We start from the raw sequence: 20,251 nt of genomic DNA, 5'->3' as shown, positions 1-20,251 counted from the left end.
AAATCAGAGCAGAAATAAATGCAATTGAGACCAAAAAAACAGTAGAAAGGATTAATGAAACAAAGAGTTGGTTCTTCGAGAAGATAAACAAAATCGACAAACCCTTAGCCAGGCTTACTAAGAAAAAAAGAGAAAAGGCTCAAGTAAATAAAATTAGAAATGAAAGAGGAGAAATTACAACAGCTACCATGGAAATACAGAGGATTATAAGAGAATACTATGAGAAATTATATGCCAACAAATTGGACAATCTAGAAGAAATGGATAAATTCTTAGACTTATACAACCTCCCAAAATTGAACCAAGAAGAAATGGAGAATCTGAATAGACCAATAACAAGTAAAGAGATTGAAATAGTAATCAAAAACCTCCCAAAAAATAAAAGTCCAGGACCAGATGGCTTCCCCAGTGAATTTTACCAAACATTCAAAGAAGATTTGATACCCATCCTTCTCAAACTATTCCAAAAAATAGAGGAAGATGGAACACTTCCTAAATCATTCTATGAGGCCAACATCACCCTGATACCAAAACCAAAGACAATACAAAGAAAGAAAATTACAGGCCAATATCGCTGATGAACATTGATGCAAAAATCCTCAACAAAATGTTGGCAAACCAAATACAACAATACATTAAAAAGATCATACACCATGATCAAGTGGGATTTATACCAGAGATGCAGGGATGGTTCAACATCCGCAAATCAATCAATGTGATACATCACATCAACAAAACAAAGAATAAAAACCACATGATCATCTCAATAGATGCAGAGAAGGCATTTGACAAGATACAACATCTATTTATGATAAAAACTCTCAATAAAATGGGAATAGAAGGAAAGTACCTCAACATAATAAAGGCCATATATGACAAACCCACCGCCAACATCATACTCAACAGGGAAAGACTGAAAGCCATTCCTCTGAGAACAGGAACGAGGCAGGGCTGCCCACTCTCACCACTCCTGTTCAACATAGTACTGGAGGTTTTGGCCAGAGCAATTAGGCAAGAAAAAGGAATAAAAGGAATCCAAATAGGTAACGAAGAAGTGAAACTCTCACTATTTGCAGATGACATGATTGTATATATAGAAAACCCTAAAGAATCTGTTGGAAAACTATTAGAAACAATCAACAACTACAGCAAAGTTGCAGGGTACAAAATCAATCTACAAAAATCAGTTGCATTTCTATATGCTAATAATGAACTAACAGAAAGAGAGCTCAAAAAGATAATACCATTTACAATTGCATCAAAAAGAATAAAATACCTAGGAATAAATCTTACCAAGGAGGTGACCTATACAATGAGAACTACAAGACATTATTGAAAGAAATCCATGATGACATAAAGAAATGGAAAGATATCCCATGCACGTGGATTGGAAGAATAAACATAGTTAAAATGTCTATATTACCTAAAGCAATCTACAGATTCAATGCAATCCCAATCAGAATCCCAATGACATTCTTCACAGAAATAGAAAAAAGAATACTAAAATTTATATGGGGCAACAAAAGACCCCGAATAGCTAAAGAAATCCTAAAGAAAAAGAACAAAGCAGGAGGCATCACAATCCCTGACTTCAAAACATACTACAAAGCAATAGTAATCAAAACAGCATGGTACTGGTACAAGAACAGACACACAGATCAATGGAACAGAATTGAAAGCCCAGAAATAAAACCACACATATACGGACAGCTAATTTTCGACAAAGGTGCTAAGAACATGCAATGGAGAAAGGAAAGTCTCTTCAATAAATGGTGTTGGGAAAACTGGACAGCCACATGCAAAAGAATGAAAGTGGACCATGTGCTATCGCCATTCACAAAAATTAACTCAAAATGGATCAAAGACCTGAAGGTGAGACCTGAAACTATAAAACTCATAGAAGAAAATATAGGCAACACACTATTTGACATTGGTTTTAAAGGAATCTTTTCGGATGACATGCCTACCCAGACTAGGGAAACTAAAGAAAAAATAAACAAGTGGGACTTTATCAGATTAAAGAGCTTTTATAAGACAAATGAAACCAGAATCAAGATGAACAGACAACCAACCAGCTGGGAGAGAATATTTGCAAAACATACATCTGACAAGGGGTTGATCTCCATAATATATAAAGAACTCACACAATTGAACAACAAAAACAAACAACCCGATCAAAAATGGGCAGAGGAAATGAACAGACACTTCTCCAAGGAAGATATACAGATGGCCAATAGGCACATGAAAAGATGCTCAACATCACTAATCATCAGGGAAATGCAAATCAAAACAACACTAAGATACCACCTCACGCCTGTTAGAATGGCTATAATCACCAAGACAAAAAACAACAAATGTTGGAGAGGATGTGGAGAAACAGGAACCCTCATACACAGCTGGTGGGAATGCAAATTGGTGCAGCCTCTATGGAAAACGGTATGGAGATTCCTCAAAGAATTAAAAATAGAGATGCCCTATGATCCAGCCATCCCACTACTGGGAATCTATCCAACAAACCTGAAATCAACAATCCAAAGAGGCTTATGCACCCCTATGTTCATTGCAGCATTATTCACCATAGCCAAGAAGTGGAAGCAACCTAAGTGTCCCTCGACAGACGATTGGATTAAGAAAATGTGGTATATATATAAAATGGAATACTACTCAGCCATAAAAAAAGACAAAATCGTCCCATTTGCAACAACATGGATGGGCCTGGAGCGTATTATGTTAAGTGAAATAAACCAGAAAGAGAAAGACAAACACTGTATGATCTCACTCATATGTGGAATATAAACCAACACATGGACAGAGAAAACTGGACTGTGGTTACCAGGGGCAGTGGGGGTGGGGGGTGGGCACAAGGGGTGAAGGGAGTCATATATATGGTGATGGACAAACAAAAATGTACAACCCAAAATTTCACAATGTTAGAAACCATTAAAACATCAAAAAAAAAAAAAAAAAGAATAAAACAATACTCACGCCGAACTGAAACCTCTATAATCAAGCAATATGAGGAATTAAAGACAAAAATCGACTGTTATGAAATTTCATGCCCAAAGTCACTTTTCGTGGGTCGTTAATATTTAGAACTACACTGTCCTTGGATGTGTATTAATAATGTACCTTGGGATTACACAAAGAAGAATTCATAAATATTCTGGAAAAGGGGATGATGCCATAATTAAATCACAGTAATTAACATGGATATTGGGTTATTTTTTGAATGAATCACAAATTCTTACTATGCAAGTTGATATGTTGACTTTTCCATGATATTCAGAAGGTTGAGGTTCAGCAAATGGAAGATGTGTGAAAGTAACTTTTTAGAAAAATAGCTTTTTCTAAAACCTGTGCTCAGTCAACATGAACTTATTGAGAAAGTATAACATGCAGCAAAGTTATATATTCACTTGTTAAATATTTTTATTTTTTTTTGAGAAAGATCAGCCCTGAGCTAACATCCGATGCCAATCCTCCTCTTTTTTTGCTGAGGAAGACTGGCCCTGGGCTAACATCCATGCCCATCTTCCTCTACTTTATATGGGACGCCACCACAGCATGGCTTGACAAGTGGTGCATTGGTGCGCGCCCGGGATCCGAACCCATGATTCCCAGCCGCTGAAGTGGAGCACGCGCACTTAACTGCTATGCCACCAGCCGGCCCCACTTGTTAAATATTTTTAATATTTAAGTTGTCTGTTATGGAGCACAATACTAATTTCTTTAGCGAGAGTTCCAGAATAATTAGCCCAATTGAGTTTCACTGATGTTATGCTTCTTAACCGATTTTTATTTTTTATTTAATTTAATTTATTTATTTATATTTTTTGTGAGGAAGATCAGTTCTGAGCTAACATCCATGCTAATCCTCCTCTCTTTGCTGAGGAAGACCAACTCTGAGCTAACATTTATTGCCAATCCTCCTCCTTTCTTTTCTCCAAAGCACCAGTAGATAGTTGTACATCATAGTTGCACATCCTTCTAGTTGCTGTATGTGGGACATGGCCTCAGCATGGCTGGAGAAGCAGTGTGTAGGTGCATGCCCGGGATCCGAACCCAGGCCGCCAGTAGTGGAGCGCACACACACTTAACCGCTAAGCCACGGGGCTGGCCCTTAACCGATTTTTAAAATGCAGATTTAAAAACCAGATATTGCCTCATCTATTAAGAAATTGAAATAACTTATTTTAATATCTAATCTTTATGATGTTTGGGAGTCCTTTAATCTACAGGCAAATCAATTTTGTTGAGACCAATAATATTTAAATTTTCTTTTAGACTTGAAAGACTTCATTGTGTACTGCTATTATATAGAAACTGTATCAAACCACTGAAATGCATTATCGACATTCAAACTATAAACCTTAGCTGGAATCTCAATATCTAGATATTGATTTTTGTCGTTGTTGTTTCCATGATATATTTATATTTATATTGATTAGGTGATTTATCACTGGTGGTTTCGATGGTCCCCAGAGGCTCTTCTGTCTCTTTTCCCTTTTTCAGAGAGTGGCACTAGCTTCTGCCTCAGTCACCCGGTCTTGCTGCCTAGACTCCTTCCTCACTCCCACCCCCCAACTACAAAACACAAAGTCCTTCTACTACCTCAGCATCTCTTGAAAATATCCATTTCTTTCCATCTTCCCTACCGCAATCTTACTCTAAAGCACCATGATCTCACAGGGGTTTGGCAATGGTCTCTCTTTCTCCAGTCTTGATCCCTTCCAATCCATTCTCCTCATTGTAGCTGGAATGTTTCTAAAATACGAACCTGATCACAGTGTTTTATCTACTCCTCAATTTTGAGTACCTTCACCATTCTGTAGATGACTTAACCAATACTCTGGCTTCTCAGTGTCTGCAGTGAATATTTCCTCCCCTCCAACTCAGCTATGCATTCTCTCTACTGCTCCAATTTTAAAATCGAAATTTCAAAATAATTTCATGCATCTCATTCTCTGAGCAATGTCTTATCTTTTCTGTTTACCTCCTCCATCATGTATGGAAACAATTCTTCGAAGACCCTGAGACCTTTAATCCATGTTCTCTCTATCCCTCAGCCCTCTTTTGTCTTCATTCCCCTCCTCCTCGTCCAATTTGAATCCATGATAATTTTAATCATATAACTTTTTAAAATATAATTGAATTGTTACATTATCCCCTGGTAAATCCATACTTCTGAAAGGTCCAGCCGTCTACCTTCTCCATCGTATGCCCACATAGCCAAGTGATGCTACATGAGAGGCAGTTTGGAACAAGTGCAATCTCATGATCACCATCCTCAATGCAAGCTCAACACTGGCACAGTGTCCTACTGCTTCTCTTTCGCAAGCTCATTCTTTCATTTGCCACATGGACTCACATCTTCTCATTTCTTGAACTTCCACTGAAGACCTTTCCTCAAATTCATTGAGAAAGCAAAAATCAACAAAGGGGACCTTCATCAGTCTTTCCTCCCAAACTTCCATGTCTATATCCTTTTCTCCTTCTTTCCTGAAATAAATGGAAGTTTGTTTCTCCTTCCTTAAGGATTTATTTTCCCACATGTGCTGTGAGCCCTTTTTCCTAGTCTCATCAAAGACTCTGTCCTTTAGGCTATTTCCTCTCTTTCCTGCACCATCAGTTTTTCCCTCTCATTTGGTTCACTGTCATTACTTTACAAACACACCCAACTATCTCCCATTTTAAATAAACCCCCCTGGACCCCACATGCTGCTTTAACTGTAAATTATTTTCCTTTGCTTTTCATAGCCAAACTTCTCCAAAGAGTTGTCTATACATGTTCTCTCCAATTTCTCATCTTCCATTTACTAATTTTAAAAAATCTCAACTAAAAAAATAAAGTTAACACATTTCTTGAGTGGCTACAATGTGTTAGGCACTGTTCTAGTGTTTTGCATGCATTAGCTAATCTAAACCCAAGCAGCTCTATTAGGTAGAAAATATTATCAACTAAAATTTACAGATGAGGAAACTGAGACACAGAGAGTGGCAAGATGACGATTTGTAGCCAGGCAGTCCAGCCCCTCTCCGGAGTCTGCGCTCTTAATCATGACTGCCTCTCTAGGAATAGAAAATTTCTATAAAACCTCTTTCCAGTCCCAAACCTTTCCCTCCACTCCCAGAGGCCACCATTATCATTATTTTGGCAAGTATCCTTTCAATTTATGTTCTGATACTTTAAGGCATATATATTCAACTATAAATGATATATAAAGTTTTCAATATTTACATAAATAAACATAAATTTACCATACTTATCATTCAGCCTCTTGCTTTTGTCCCTCAGTATTATATTTTAGAGATTTATTCATGTTGACATGTAGTCCTAATTAATTTACTTTAGCTCTTCTATAGTATTCTATTATACATATATACCACAATTTATTAATTCTCCTATTTTTGGACATTTAAGTTGTTTGTGGTTATTATGGTATCATACAGATGCATCAGTGAACACCCTAGTAAGTGTTTATTTCTGTGTCCAGACTATTGTTTTTCTATTATCAGTTCTTTAAGACTTTGTTAACTCTTCTTTTGATTTTTATTACCTGGTCAATTTATGTAAATGTATCATGTCTACCTGAAAACAATATGTATTTGAGATCTACCAATGAAAGATTCTCTATAGACCTATTAGTTCAAGCAGTTTATTGTGTTGTTTCAATCTTCTATATTTGTTTAACGTTTTCTGCTTGATGTATTACTTTCTATAATTAAAAGACTATGATGTTAATACTTACTGGTTCATGGTTTTCCCCTTTTATCATTATAATGTCCCTTCCTATTCTTGTTAATGCTTTTTTCCTTATTAATATTAACATTCTATGCCAGATTTCTTTTGGCTGTTTGTATTTGCCTGGAATATAATTTTCCTTTTCTGTTAATTTTACTTTAAAGATGTCTTTTATTAGAAGTTTATAGCTGGCTTTGTTTCTATTTTAAATTTATCTTGTTTATTTCCTTTTAATAGACAAATTTAATCCATTTACATTAATTGTAATTAATGCTGTATTTGTACTTATTTATGCCATATATTTTACCCTGCTTTTTCCTTGCTTACTTCCTGCCCTGCCACTCTTTTCTGCCTTCTCTCATATGATTCAGATTTCTTTATTGCTTTTTCTATATTGCTGTTTTGAAAGTTACATATTCTATTTTTATACTGTTTTTCATTAAAATTTACCGTTTCATTAAAATTTACTGTTTACCATTAAAATTGGTATTTACCCTTAAGTTCATAATATTTAAAGTTAGTCAATGTCTCTATTTTCCTCTGGAACAATTTAGGGGGTTTTTAGGAAGTTTTAACTCCATTTCCCAGCCTCCTCCACCAACCATATTTCATGTAAATTTTGTCTATTATGTTAGTTCAACCTTGTTTCTTTACACTCTGTCCAAATTAGTCAATAATCATTGTAAATAAGTCAATGTTTATTTATTTTTACCCATATGTTCGTAAAATTTCTTTCTCAATATTTCTTCTTACTCTGTTTTGTTTTCTTCTTGGTTTAATTTCCTTTTTGCTGAAGTATATCTTTTAGTAGTTCTTTCAGAGAGGGTCTATAGAGTGTAAATGCTCTCAGCCTCTGATATTCTGAAAATGTTTTTATTTTACATGGACTCCTTTTTCCTAATTTAGATGAGAATAACACTCTAGATTGAGTTATTTCCCCATGATTACTTTTAAGCTATTATTTCCTTTTTTTTCCTGGCATCTATTGTTGCAGATCCTCAGCCTAATTATCATTTCATTACAGGTAATGTCTTTTTTTAAGATTACTTTTAGTATCTTTCAACTACTGCAGTGCCAAAAAGAAATTTAACTGTAGATTTTTCTTTATTTGTCCTGTTCAGAACCCAGTGTACTCTTTCAGTCTTTGAATATTTTCTCTCCCTGATGTCCTCTATTATCTTTTTTGGAATTCCTATTAGATGTATATTGGACCTACTCATTCTATCTTTCATCTCTCAACTTTTCTCTCATGATTCACATCTCTTTTTGCTTCATTATGAGTTATTTTCTCAGATTTATTTCGACTCATCAATTCTCTCTTTAGCTATGCCCGATCCATTGAGCATAGCTGCTCAGCTCTTCAGATATTTATCCCAGCCACTGAGGTCTTAATTTAGAGACCGTGTTTTTCAGTTCTAAAAGGAAAGTACATCATGCCTGTCTCCTACATCCTGTTGTCTTCTCTCTCTATACACTCTCTCTATGTAATCTCATTTATTTCTAATGGCTAATAACTCTTAATTTTATATCTTCAGCCTAGACCTTTTTCTGAAGCTTCTGACTCATATACTCAACTGCTTATGTGACTATAGACATCTCAAATTTAAAATATCCAAAATGAAACTCTTCATTTTTCTTGGAAAACTCTTATGCCCAAGTCTTCCACATCTCAATAAGTGATGCTATTATTCCTCCTGTGGATCAAGCCAAAGGCTGGGGCCTTATCCTACATTCCTTTGTCTCCCTGTCTGCCCACACCCAAATCATTAGCAAGCTTTAATGTTTTAGCTTCTACTTTCTCTCTTTGTTTTCAACAAGGCATTTTCATTTTTCTCCTGGAAGACTGCAACTGGCTCCTAACTGGTCTCTCTCTGTCTACTCTTGCCTCTTACAATCCATTCTCAACACAGGCAGCAGAGCAATTAAAAAAATATATGTAAGTTGAATCATGTCACTAACTTACTTAAAATTCTCCAATGGCTTGCACTTGAATTGTCATTGGAATATAATTCTGATTCTTTCATTTGGTCTTGAGGATCCTGTGTGTTCAGGCCTTTGCCTACTTCTTTTCTTATTTATCTCTCCTCCTTGATCATGTGTTCCCGCGTTTTTAAAGTTGTTTTGCCACACTTTTTCCTTGTTAGAGTTTTCACTCACTGTCCTCTTTGAAGCATTCTCCTAGATCTTCACATAGTGGCTTCTTGTCAGCTTTCAAGTCTCACTCCAAATACCGCTCCACAGTGATTCCTTCCTTGATGACTGAATTAAAATAGGTCCTCCCCTAGATCTTTTTATGTAATTTTTCTCCATCTAAGTAGACTACTTGCCTTTTTTTTTTTTTTTTACAGAACCTTATATTTTGCAATTACTTATTTGTTACTTGTTAGTATCTTTTACTCTAAACTTCAAGTCCCACAAGGGAAAGACATTACACCACTATACATCCTGTATCTAACATTGTGTTTGGTAGTTTGAGATTCATTCATTCATGCAACAAATATTCGTTTAGTGCCTATAGCTAGACTCTGCTAGATGTTGGAGATGTAACTGTGAGTCAAGACAGAAATGGTTGCTGCCCTTGCAGACCTTGCAGTTTTGTGAGGAATACAGGCAATTACAAAGTAGTGTAAATGCTTTATTGAGGAAGTACAGGGTGCTATGGGAGCACATAATATGCAAACCTACACCAATCTTGGCATTGGTGGGAGGGATCAGAAAAAGCCTCCTGGAGGAAATGACATTGCAGCTGAAGTGTGATGAATCAATAGGAACCTACCAGATGGTGTGTGAAGGGAAAATTTATGTTGGAGATAGAGGTAACAGTATACCCAAAGATTTGGAGCTGAAGGGAATCACGGTGCAATTGAAGAACTTAAAGGAGTTCCGTGTGGCTGGAACATAGAGTTTAAGGTAAGTAGTGGTAAGACGTAGGTTTGGAGAGGTATCAGTCATGCTGTACCTTAAACCATTAAGGTTACCATTAAGAAATTTGAAGTTTTTAAAAGAACAGTGAGGAGAATTGAATGAGTTTTCAGGAGTTTATGGGTGTGATTATATTTGTCTTAAAAATCTCTGAGGATAAGCTGGTTAGGGCAAGATAGAGGATATTTCTGCTTAGCAATGGGCAAGATATTATGGGATGAACAACTGGGTAATAAGCACTATTCTCAGATGAATAATACAATTTTTAAAAATGCTCATTTCATAATATAATTATTTACTGGCATTGTGTACAAGTAATAGATTCACTAAAATAAATTAAATTTCTATCTTCATGGACTCATTCATTGGGAATAAGAATGGAGGAAGGGAGAAAGAAGTACAAGAATAGGGGAGCAAAGAGAAAGACATTTATAACTTATCAAAATATGAATTCTGGCTCATAACTGTGACTTTTCAGATTTCAGGTCTCAGTTTAAATGTCTTGCTTCAGCTCAATATGTTTATAGTTTGAAATAAGGGGATAACCAACATTTAGTTGCTAACCAATAAAGCTGATCTCTATCAACTATGTGAAACATGAAGGCAAGTCATCTATGACCAGAAGGTTTCCTACTATCCATCTGCATCCTGCGATCATCATCCCTGCCTCCGAGACACCCTGGCTGTCTCTGGGTGGTGGTGGCATATAGAGATAACTGTGAAGGAGTGAGGGGCTGTATCACCCATGGTAAGGGATCTGGCTGCAGTAGTGAGGGGTGGTGATGTTACTGAGCCCTAAGGGACCAGTGACCTACAAGTGGGTCCTTTTGCCCTGAGCTGCTCGCACCAATAGAATGAGACCTGGTTCAGAATAGCAGAGCAGAAACGTGATTATTTATCAATGAATGGAGGAAGCAGAGCTCGTGCTCTAAAACACCTTCTCCCGAAGGGAAGTGTGCAGGGTTCTTATGGGATGTGAAGGGGGAGGGGTCTCAGCAACATCGCTCGGGGCAGGGGCATTTGGGACATGTGCAGATCTTCCCTTCTTGCACATGGCACCTTTTGCACATGTTTCCTTTTGCACACAGCACTTTTTGCACACGTTTCCTTTTGTGCATAGCACCCCATCGCCATCTTGGACCTTTCCGGTTTGGACTGGTTCTGACATTTGGCCACCCGGCATTGCTCTTCCTTGGTTCCTGTAAACAAGCACAACTTAAAAACAAAGCTTTAGACATGGAAAATGTTTTAGGAACTTCCCTGGGTGACAGTGTTGATGATGGCAGCAGCAACACAGTAGAAAATTCCCAAGCAGTGATAGACTTGGGGTGATGTTCTTGATGAGCTGATGTGGAAATAAAAATTCTGTTATTACTTTATAGTTACACAGTGCTTTATGTTTGAAAGTCCTTCTTTATTTACTATTTATGCGAATGTCACAGTAACACTTTGATGGATAGGATTAGCCCCATTTCACTGGTGAGGAAAATAAGATTCCAATTATGTAAGTGACTTGCCTCAATCACACAGCTGTGAATGGTGATGTAGGGATTATATCATATCTTATTCTTTTCTTCATTTTTTTCTTGAGAGAGTTCATCTCCATTTTTTAAATCTGTGCTAGTAGTCTCTACTCAAATTCACCATAGTGTATTAAACGTTCTTGAAAGAAAAACAGAAAGAAAATCCCTTGACAAAGCTTCATTGTGGGGGAATGAGGCATTCTGCCTAAGCTAATCATCCAAATAAAGGCATTAAAAAATCATTTTTAACAGAAATTTTCCAAACATGCATTTTATCACTTCCTGGTTAATTTATTCTTTTATCTTTGGGGACATGGTGCCTGGTAGATAGAAGGTACTCAGTAAATATGTATTGAATTATCATCATAAACAGCTGCTATTGTACACTAAGGTCTTCCTGCTGAGGCTTGTAAGCCTCTTTGCTGAATGACTTCAAGCTACTGTACTTTTATTTCTTAGTTATTTCTGTGTTTGTCCTTGTTGTTAGGTTGTTACCTGTTATATCTTTGCATTTAATATCCCTCATTCCCCTACTAATTTGCTATTTCTAATCTTTTGTGGTCTAGGAAACCAAATATTCAAGTTTCTTGTAAGTAAATCTGCAATATGAGTGAATGGGATCTAAGTGAGAGCCCAAGTGTCTACTGGAATTTTATAGGGCATGGATTTCATGATAATCACAAGAAAAGGCTCCCTGCTTCTAGATTCTCAAGCCCTTGAATCCACCCTCCCAGAAGTGGCCAAGCAGCATACCCAAAATTGAGGTCTGCTCATGTCATCTCTTTTACTATACTCCTTTGGTGGCATTCTGTGACCTTTAGGATCCGAGTCGAGCTCCCTCATCTGCCATGCAAAGACTTTGATGACCTTCCTCTCCTCTTCTTTATCTTCTAGTTCTCCCACACCCACCCTATGCTTCAATCAAGCTAAATCATATGCAAACCTTCCAGCAGGGTCTTGCCAGCTCTTGGTGCCATCCTTTCCACATGTGGTGTTTCTTCAGCCAAGGACATTCTTCTTCCGGTTCTTGAGAACTTAACTGCTACATACTATCAATACTCAGCTCAAGTATCATTTTATTGGAGATATGAGCACCCAACTCTCCTTCTCCCCCATACTCCTTACTGCAGGATGAGGTAGGAACCCCTTTGATCTTGCTAAGTTACCCTATCACAGACAGCACTTATTGCATTAAATGTAAACTCCTTGTGAGTGAGGCCTGGGTCTTTCATTTTAATGCTTCATGCTGTACTTGCCACAAAAGAGGTGATCATTAATGTTTGCTGAATGGCCAAGTGACTCGAATTGGATAGCATGTCACATGAAATGAAGTATAGCAAAGTGCAAAGTAAATCGATGTACAAATACAGGGTATTGCTGCTGTTCCAGCTGATCAGGTAGCTTTCTCATCTAAGACTCTGCAGAGGCTAGTTCAGTTGATAGTAGATGTCTCTGTGTTAGCCAGGTGCCCATTTATTATCCAGATAATGTTTGATATTTTTAAATGAATTTCTGATCACTAACAATTATTTATTTTTGCTATTTCTTTGAGTTGTTCTTCTTGTTATTATTCCTTCTAGCATTATTTTTTATTTTAACTTATTTTATCCTATTTTTACTGTGATTGCTTTTCTCATACTGAAATAAAGAGTTTAAATTGTTTGTATATGTGTTAGAACATGGTGACCCAATAAAAGACTTACTCAGATTAGATGTTGGTGTTTAGACTCCCTGATGGATGCTTAATATGCTGGGTCTTATCTCTCCTCTGGGGCCAAAGTTATGGGAGCAGAACGTGAGATAAACGTAACCCTAAGTTATATGCTGTCTATATATTTTAATCAGGCACCTAAAATCCCTGCAGACTTTGCTTCTGCAAGTCACCGATTTTGAACTCTGTTGCTGTGTCTGATTGCTCATGTAATATTAAATGCTAGGTGAGCCTTAATTTCAAGAAATACAAACCAAACGCTGAGGATTTGAAGAACTGCTGAACTATGGAAAGTAGTTTTTTTATACTTGCTAAAATATGCAAATGATGAACAGTTTCTGATAGATGTTTTTGAATTCACTTGTCATATTTTAAAAATGGACAGAAATTACTAGTGGTCAGTATATGACACATTTCATTTTATTTCATGATATCTCCATGTGGATGTCTGCTAGGAATCTCAAATGTAATGCCAAAACTCTTAATTTTCACCCTTCCTCTCCCAACTTGTTCTCCCCAAATTTGAGGTATAAATCTCAATAAAATCATCACCCATCACCAGTTGCTCAGGCCTCAAACTTGGAAGTCCTTTTCAATTTCTTCTTTTCCCTCTCCTCCCATAAACAATCCATCAGCAAGTTCTGCTGTTTCAATCTCCAAAAAATATTCTGAGTCTTTCTTTTTCTTTCCAGCTCCTCTGCCACAATCTCGGAGGAAGTCATCATCATTTCCCTCCCGGCTCCTACAATAGCCCTCTCTCTCACTGTTCTTCCTGCTTCCCAGGCAGTCTGGCTCTGGAGCGTGTGCTTTTAACCACTGCAGTTGGCTGCCTCTTGTCTGTTTCTCACTTGGAATGAAATCCAAACTCCTTACCATAGCCATTGGCCTTGGCAACGTAGAACACGTTAGAAGCCTCTGTGAGACATTTTAGTGAAGTTGTGCAAGTGAATGGCAGGCTACTGAGGGTGGAGCTGTGAGTGGCAGTTAAAAATTCTGGATGGCAGGTCATTACTTTTGGGAATTTTGATATGAAGAGGAGGAGAGAGGAAGGGGGGCAACCAGAGAGGTCATATGGGATAAAGGAGTGGTTTTTGTTTGTGTTTTTTGAGAAAAAGCAGACTTGAGCAAACTCATATAGAGAAGGAGACAGAATAGGAAAGCTTGAAATGTAGGTGAAAGAGATAACTGAATAGTGCCTCTGGAGGGGCAAGAGGAGGTGAGTAGGTTCGTCATAGACTCTGCACTACTTATCCATTGCTGTGTAACAAATTACCCTACAACTTAGCAGCATAAATGATAAATATTTATTATCTCACACATTTCTGAGGGTCGGGAATCTGGGAGCTGCTTAGCTGGGTCGTTCTGGCTCAAGATCTCGTGGAGGGTGCAGTCAAGCCGTCTGCCAGAGCTGCAGTCTCTGAAGACTTGATTGGAGCTGGAGCAGCTGCTTCCAAACTGTCGGCAAGAAGCTTAAGTTCCTCACCACAGAGGCCTCCCCATAGGGCTGCTTGGGACAAGGTTTCACCTAGAGCAAGTGATCCAAGAGAGAGCGAAAGGGTAAAAGCCCAAGACAGAAGCTGCAGTATCTTTTACAACCTAATGTTGGACTAATACCATCACTTACCATCACTTCTGTCATATTCAACTGTTGATACAGATTAATCCTAGTATAATGTGGGAGGAAACTATGTGTGGGTGTGAATACCAGGGGGCAGGGACCACTGGGGTCCATCTTAGAGGTTGGCCACCACAGAACTCAAAAAGAATACCTTTGCTCTGTAAAAAAGGACTGTGAGAGAAAGGGGAGGATGTTGAGAGAGGCTGACTCATGGCTTTAATGTTCTCAGTGAAGCGGGTGGCAAAGTCATTTTCTGAGAGTGAGAGCGTGGGAGGAGGAGTTTAGAATCACTATTCAGGAGAATGGGAAAGGCAGCATTCCTGTGTGTAGCGTGTCAGGTAGAACTGAGAGATCTGCTGAGATGGGAGGTCAAAGATGTGCAGAAGCGCCAGTCTGCCTGGCTGTGTGATTTTTCCCCCTCAGATGCAGTGAAGCAGCCATGGCGACACGGATGATTGGTGTGGTCCAGGATGGAGCTTTTGTTGAAAGGATGTGGCCCAGGCGAAAAGAGACAGGATAGTTGTGAAAAATGTAGGGGGAATGATTGAGATAATCCATCATGGAGCTGGAAGGAAAGACCTGGAACCAAAGGAAGCTGAAAGATATGAGAACATGAAGGGTCAAGGAACCTAAGATTTTCACATGGTTGAAATGAAGATAAAACTAGAGGGAGGGCTGGATACAGGAGATGGTGGCTAGAGATGACTTTGGAGTTCAAGACATTCCATATAATGGATATGGCGAAGTGGGTTAGGAAAATGAACTAGATTTATCAAAACCCAGATTTGTATATTCCATACAAAATGGAATTATTTGTTAATCAGTCAACATGTATCTGTTGAGCAATTACTATGTGTCCACAAATATGTGAGGTCCTGTGGGTGATAAAATCAATTAAAGTATACATCTTTCCACTAAAGTCTCTACCACATGATTTTTTGATTTACCAAAGCATTTTTCCCTTCATGCAAGAATCCGTCACAGGTTTTATAAAATAATAAACGCGTTCCTCTATGGGCATATTATGGTAGAATTTGAAATATACAAATGGGTGTTGTACACCAAATTAAACAAATGTCTTGTGTAAAGTAAAAGTGGGTTCTTTCTCAGTGTTCCTAGTTTGGAAAATATTTCAGAAAGTTACCTTCTCATAATAGACTGTTAGTAACTGTACAGAACAGTGGTTCTCAAAGTATGGTCCCTGACTAGCAGTACAGACAGTTCCTGGAAACTTGTCAGAAATGCAGATTCTAGGTCCCACCGGATACTTACTGTATCAGCAACTCTGGGAGTGGGGTCCAGCAATCTGTGTTTTAAAAATCTGTTTAGGAGATTTTGATGCCCTTGAAAGTTTGAGAACAAGCATACAAGGTATTAAAAAAAATAATAAAACAAAAAAACAAAAACTGGGTAAGAAAACTCTTCCTTCTTTGGATTTTAGTATATACTTCAGAATTACTGACAAAAGCTGTTTTTCTTTTTGTCACAGATAGCTCAGTGAAAACAATACTGTTTCAATGCCACAATTACTTACCGGTCTATTTCAAAATTCTTATAGTCAGCTTCTTGTAACCTCCTCACAGACACTTTTTACTAAAATTTCATGGTGCAAAGTCCACCAAAGAAAGTAAAACCCTACTCTGCAAGAAATAATGTCTCTTTATAAGATATATTTGTAATAGTTGAAGTTAAAGTTCAGAGCCTTTCTTCTAGATGGTGGATTTGGCCTTTTTGTTGTCCATAAACAATTTACTTACCCATGCTTAGCCCATAAAACACAGTTCAAAGTAAGTATAGTCCAAATATTATTAACCACTCACTATTTTGATAGTAGCAACTATTTGAGTGTATAGTTCCACTTATAATTGCTATGTATATACTATTTTTCCTAAAACTGTATAAATGAAAAAAATGAGTTTGTTAATTTTCAGTTTTCTAAAATAGAGAAATACTTTATTTATTGAGCAATGTTGGGGAAAGAAATCTTCCAGGTAAATGTATTTTCTAGGAACCTGACCTACTTTTGTGTATCTATAGCTATTTCTTTTTAGATTTATATCAATAAAATCAGAAGATTATTTGGTAAGGTGACCAGTTTGATTTTTCACTTTTATAGCTCTGCTTCGAATGCATTTTATAATATTCTTTTACTCTCATTAAATAAATGTTTATTGAGCACCTACTATTTTCATGAACTGTATGGGTGGTAGGATGGATAAAAGGATGCATGAGAGATGTCACCAAGGTGGCGACCTAGGAGGGTCCTGAATCTCCCTCCTCCCAGGACACACTGAATATATAGCTAAACATGGATCACTTCCCTCTGAAAGAAATCCAGAAACTAGTCGAGTGGCTCCTACACATCAGTTGGCTGAGAAAATACCCACATTGGAAGGAGTATGAAAGGCTGATACACACTGTCACCATAAACTCCACCCCCAGCCCAGTGCCTTACAAGCAAGAGGGAACTCCCAATTCCCAGTTTCCCCCTGAGGAGTGAGGGATTTGGGCCACACATATTGCGCCCCAACCTTTATGTGCAGACTGTTGTTATAGATTTTACCTGTAGTGCTCTGAACACGTTACCATTCATTACACGTAAAATATTCTTAGTTGAGGGGACCTCTCCCTGCCTGTTTTTCCTTAAGTGCATTACTTGGCGATATTTCCTCTCCTGCGGCTGGTATAAAATGCATAATTAGAGCTGCAGAACAACGGCACTGGGTTTGTATTTGCTGAGTGTCAGCTGCTCGCATTACTGATCTTGCAGGGTTATGCTTGGGTTTCACAGATAGCATTTCTTTGTAAACCACATTCTACATTAATGACTTTCCAAGACACTAGCCCTATTTATGTGCTTGGCTTCAATGCTCTTCCTTCCTCCTCGATATTAATACTAGCTCGACGTAACCCAGTTCTCTTGAACTTACTCCAAACGTTTTGCAGAGCTTTGTAATTTTTGCAAATTTGCGTGATTAGTAAGACCTACCGGACCTCAAATGGAAATGGCATACACAGTGCTTCAGGAAAGCTAGGAAAAGCCACATTCGATCCCTTTATCACCCACAACAGTGAACTTTATTCCAGGGAAGGGCTGAGCAGATACTGTCAGTGGTGAGGTGAGAGAGAAATGAACTATGGAATTAGAATTTAAAATTCACAGCATGAATCTGAGTGTTAGAGAATAACTTATACATTGACCCTTCTGATGTTTAACAGGGAGATACATTCAATTTGCATTTCATTGAATATTAGAAATCACATGGGATTTCTATTTCTATTTTTCCTAATAAAAAACACTCTTACCAAATTACCTTTGAGTCATCCATTCAAGAAATTCTAGTACATTCCTCAAACTACAATGTGATATATAATAAGTTTTTTATTTACAACTGCTCTAAGAAGTGATTATAAGGGATCAGTAAATGTAAAACTAGTTTGGTAGAAAAGTTCCACAGCCTTCATCCATGGTAATAGAAATGTTGTACCCTATCTTTAGCTCAAGAACAAGGTGGGTTAATGAGGTATGTTTCTTATTTAAATAAACACACACACACAAAAAGCCATGTTGCCTATGGCATGCAAGTAGAATATTAATTAATATCATTTATTTGTGATTTCTGCTTGTTTTTTTTCTTTTCTGTTTCCTCTATCTTTTTTAAAAAATATGAGATGATTTAGGGATCATAGAAGTTGTTCTAAATAATTTGGTGGTAAAACATTGCTATTCTTGCAATTTCCTTTTTGGTTTCTGTGTTTACAGTTTGTTATTGTTAATAAAATGACACTCTGATAAATATTATAACTTATGTTTAATGAAGTTGATAGAGTTTAGGTAAATTTGGAAAATTTAATAATGATATTTACATTTTTATTATTATAATTTATGCTGCTAGCTATATCATTTACTGGACTTGGGGATTTCTTTCATTGAAACTTACTTGTTCTGTGTACCTCAGCATAATTCTTTGTCAACTGACAGTAATACAATGTAATAAACAAATCCAGTTCATGTTACTCTATTAATGGCCATGAGTTGCTTCTCACTCATCTCAGGTATCAGATAGCACATGGACATTCAAATAATATTCTTTAAGAGAAAATGACCTGGTTTTGTTGAACAACCCAAAGGCTGTCTACAGGGGGATTTTACAGACTAGTAGACATACAGGCTTATAACGTTACTGACTGATATGGGATATGTCTTTGTATAGGATTTTTGAAATGTCTGTAAGATTACAATATAATAAAGACTATGATTGAGAATAATAGCTGTTCTTAGGAACATATTTGGTAAATTCTTAGAAACTATATAACCTAATGCTTTTGTTTTACAAATGATGAAACAGATATCCAGGGGGATTGAAATGCCTTGCCCAAGGTCATATAGCCCATTGGTAAAAGAGCTGAATCAGCAAAAACCCTGAGTTTTCCTTCATTTCCTTTTCTGACAGGGTTCTTAAATCTGTGGATCGATATCTTTCATTAGTTTTGAAAAATTTTTACCATTATATCTTAAACATTGCTTCTGCCCTATTCTCTCCTTTCTTTCTAGGACTCCAACTAAATGTATGCTAATCATTTGTACTATTCTCTATGTCTCTTACCCTCTATTCTGTATTTTCCATTCTTTAGTCTCTCTATGCTTTATTCTGGTTATTTTTCTCTGACTTATATTGTAGTTCACTAATTTTTATTTAGTTGTATCTAATGGGCTATTAAATCTATTAGTTCATAGTTTTGGCTATTTTTTAAAATCTGCTAATCTGCTCTGTATTTTTTTTAGTTTCTAACTTTCTAGTGAAAGTGAAAATTGTCTTTTAGCTCCTTGAACATAGTAAGCAGATTTATTTTAAAATCTGTGTCTAAAAATTCTAGTATCTAGAGCCCCTGTAGGTCTGTTTTGCTTTGTTGTTTTTGCTCTTGTGGTCTCATATCTTTGTATGCCTGGTTATCTTTGATTGTATCTAAATGTTGCATTTAAAAAATTGTGGAGGGGAGGGGGAAGTGAAGATGGCGGCGTAAGCAGACTCGGAACTCACCTCCTCCTGTGGACACAGCCAATTTACAACTACTCGTGGAAAAATTACCCCTGAGACAGAACTGAAAACTGGATAAGAGGAACTCCTGCAACAACGGACAATCCTAATTGAGGTGGAAGAGGCAGAAACTCCCTTCTGGAGAGAAAAAACGCTGCCATCACAAGCCACCAGCTTCACGGCTGCCTGGGAGCAGCCCACAAGTACGCAGCCCTCCCTGGAGGAGTGGGGCCCTGAGCCGGGGAGCGCCCCTGCTGTGGGCATTTTGTGGACCCAGCAAAACCAAGACAAGTGGCAGAATATCTGACTTTGCCTGCTAAAACATTGGGGAGTACCCCCAGAAAAGCGAGTTAACAAAGAAAGTAAAACCGGTTCTTAAAGGGCCAACGCACAAACTCACCTGTTTCAGAAAGCAACCGAAAATCACCAGAAAGAAATGTGCATAGTGCTTTGGTGAAAAGAGACTCACCTGATAGGCCGTGAGTGCATCTCGGTGAGAGGTGAGACCTCTCCAGGGACTGGGACATTGGCGGCGGCCATTGTTGTGGCCTGGTGTGGGTGTGCTGACACAGACGGCCGTTGGAGTTCTCCCTGGGGCCTGCTAGCCCAGGTCTGCCCCACTCACTAGAGCACCAGTTTAATCCAGCTCAGCCAGGGCAGGCAGCCCACCCTAGAGACTGGCCCCACCCAACAACA

The 20,251-nt window shown here is 37.7% G+C and overlaps 1 long non-coding RNA gene across 1 annotated transcript; it reads right to left on the bottom strand.

The window, feature by feature from the left end:
• Positions 1-14,190: 14,190 nt before the first annotated feature.
• LOC147914689 (uncharacterized) lies at positions 14,191-20,136 on the bottom strand. The gene is made up of 3 exons (XR_015554879.1): positions 20,025-20,136; positions 15,789-15,859; positions 14,191-14,423 (listed from the first exon to the last, which is right to left on the bottom strand). It is a non-coding gene; the product is annotated as an uncharacterized LOC147914689 (long non-coding RNA).
• Between the last annotated feature and the right edge of the window lie 115 nt (positions 20,137-20,251).

Source organism: Ceratotherium simum, chromosome 17 (genome assembly GCF_057802395.1).
Source record: "Ceratotherium simum simum isolate JZ-2026a chromosome 17, ASM5780239v1, whole genome shotgun sequence".
In the NCBI taxonomy this organism is placed as follows: Eukaryota; Metazoa; Chordata; class Mammalia; order Perissodactyla; family Rhinocerotidae; genus Ceratotherium; species Ceratotherium simum.
Note: the sequence above shows the minus strand (reverse complement) of the source record. Positions and strands in the feature narration are given on the sequence as shown.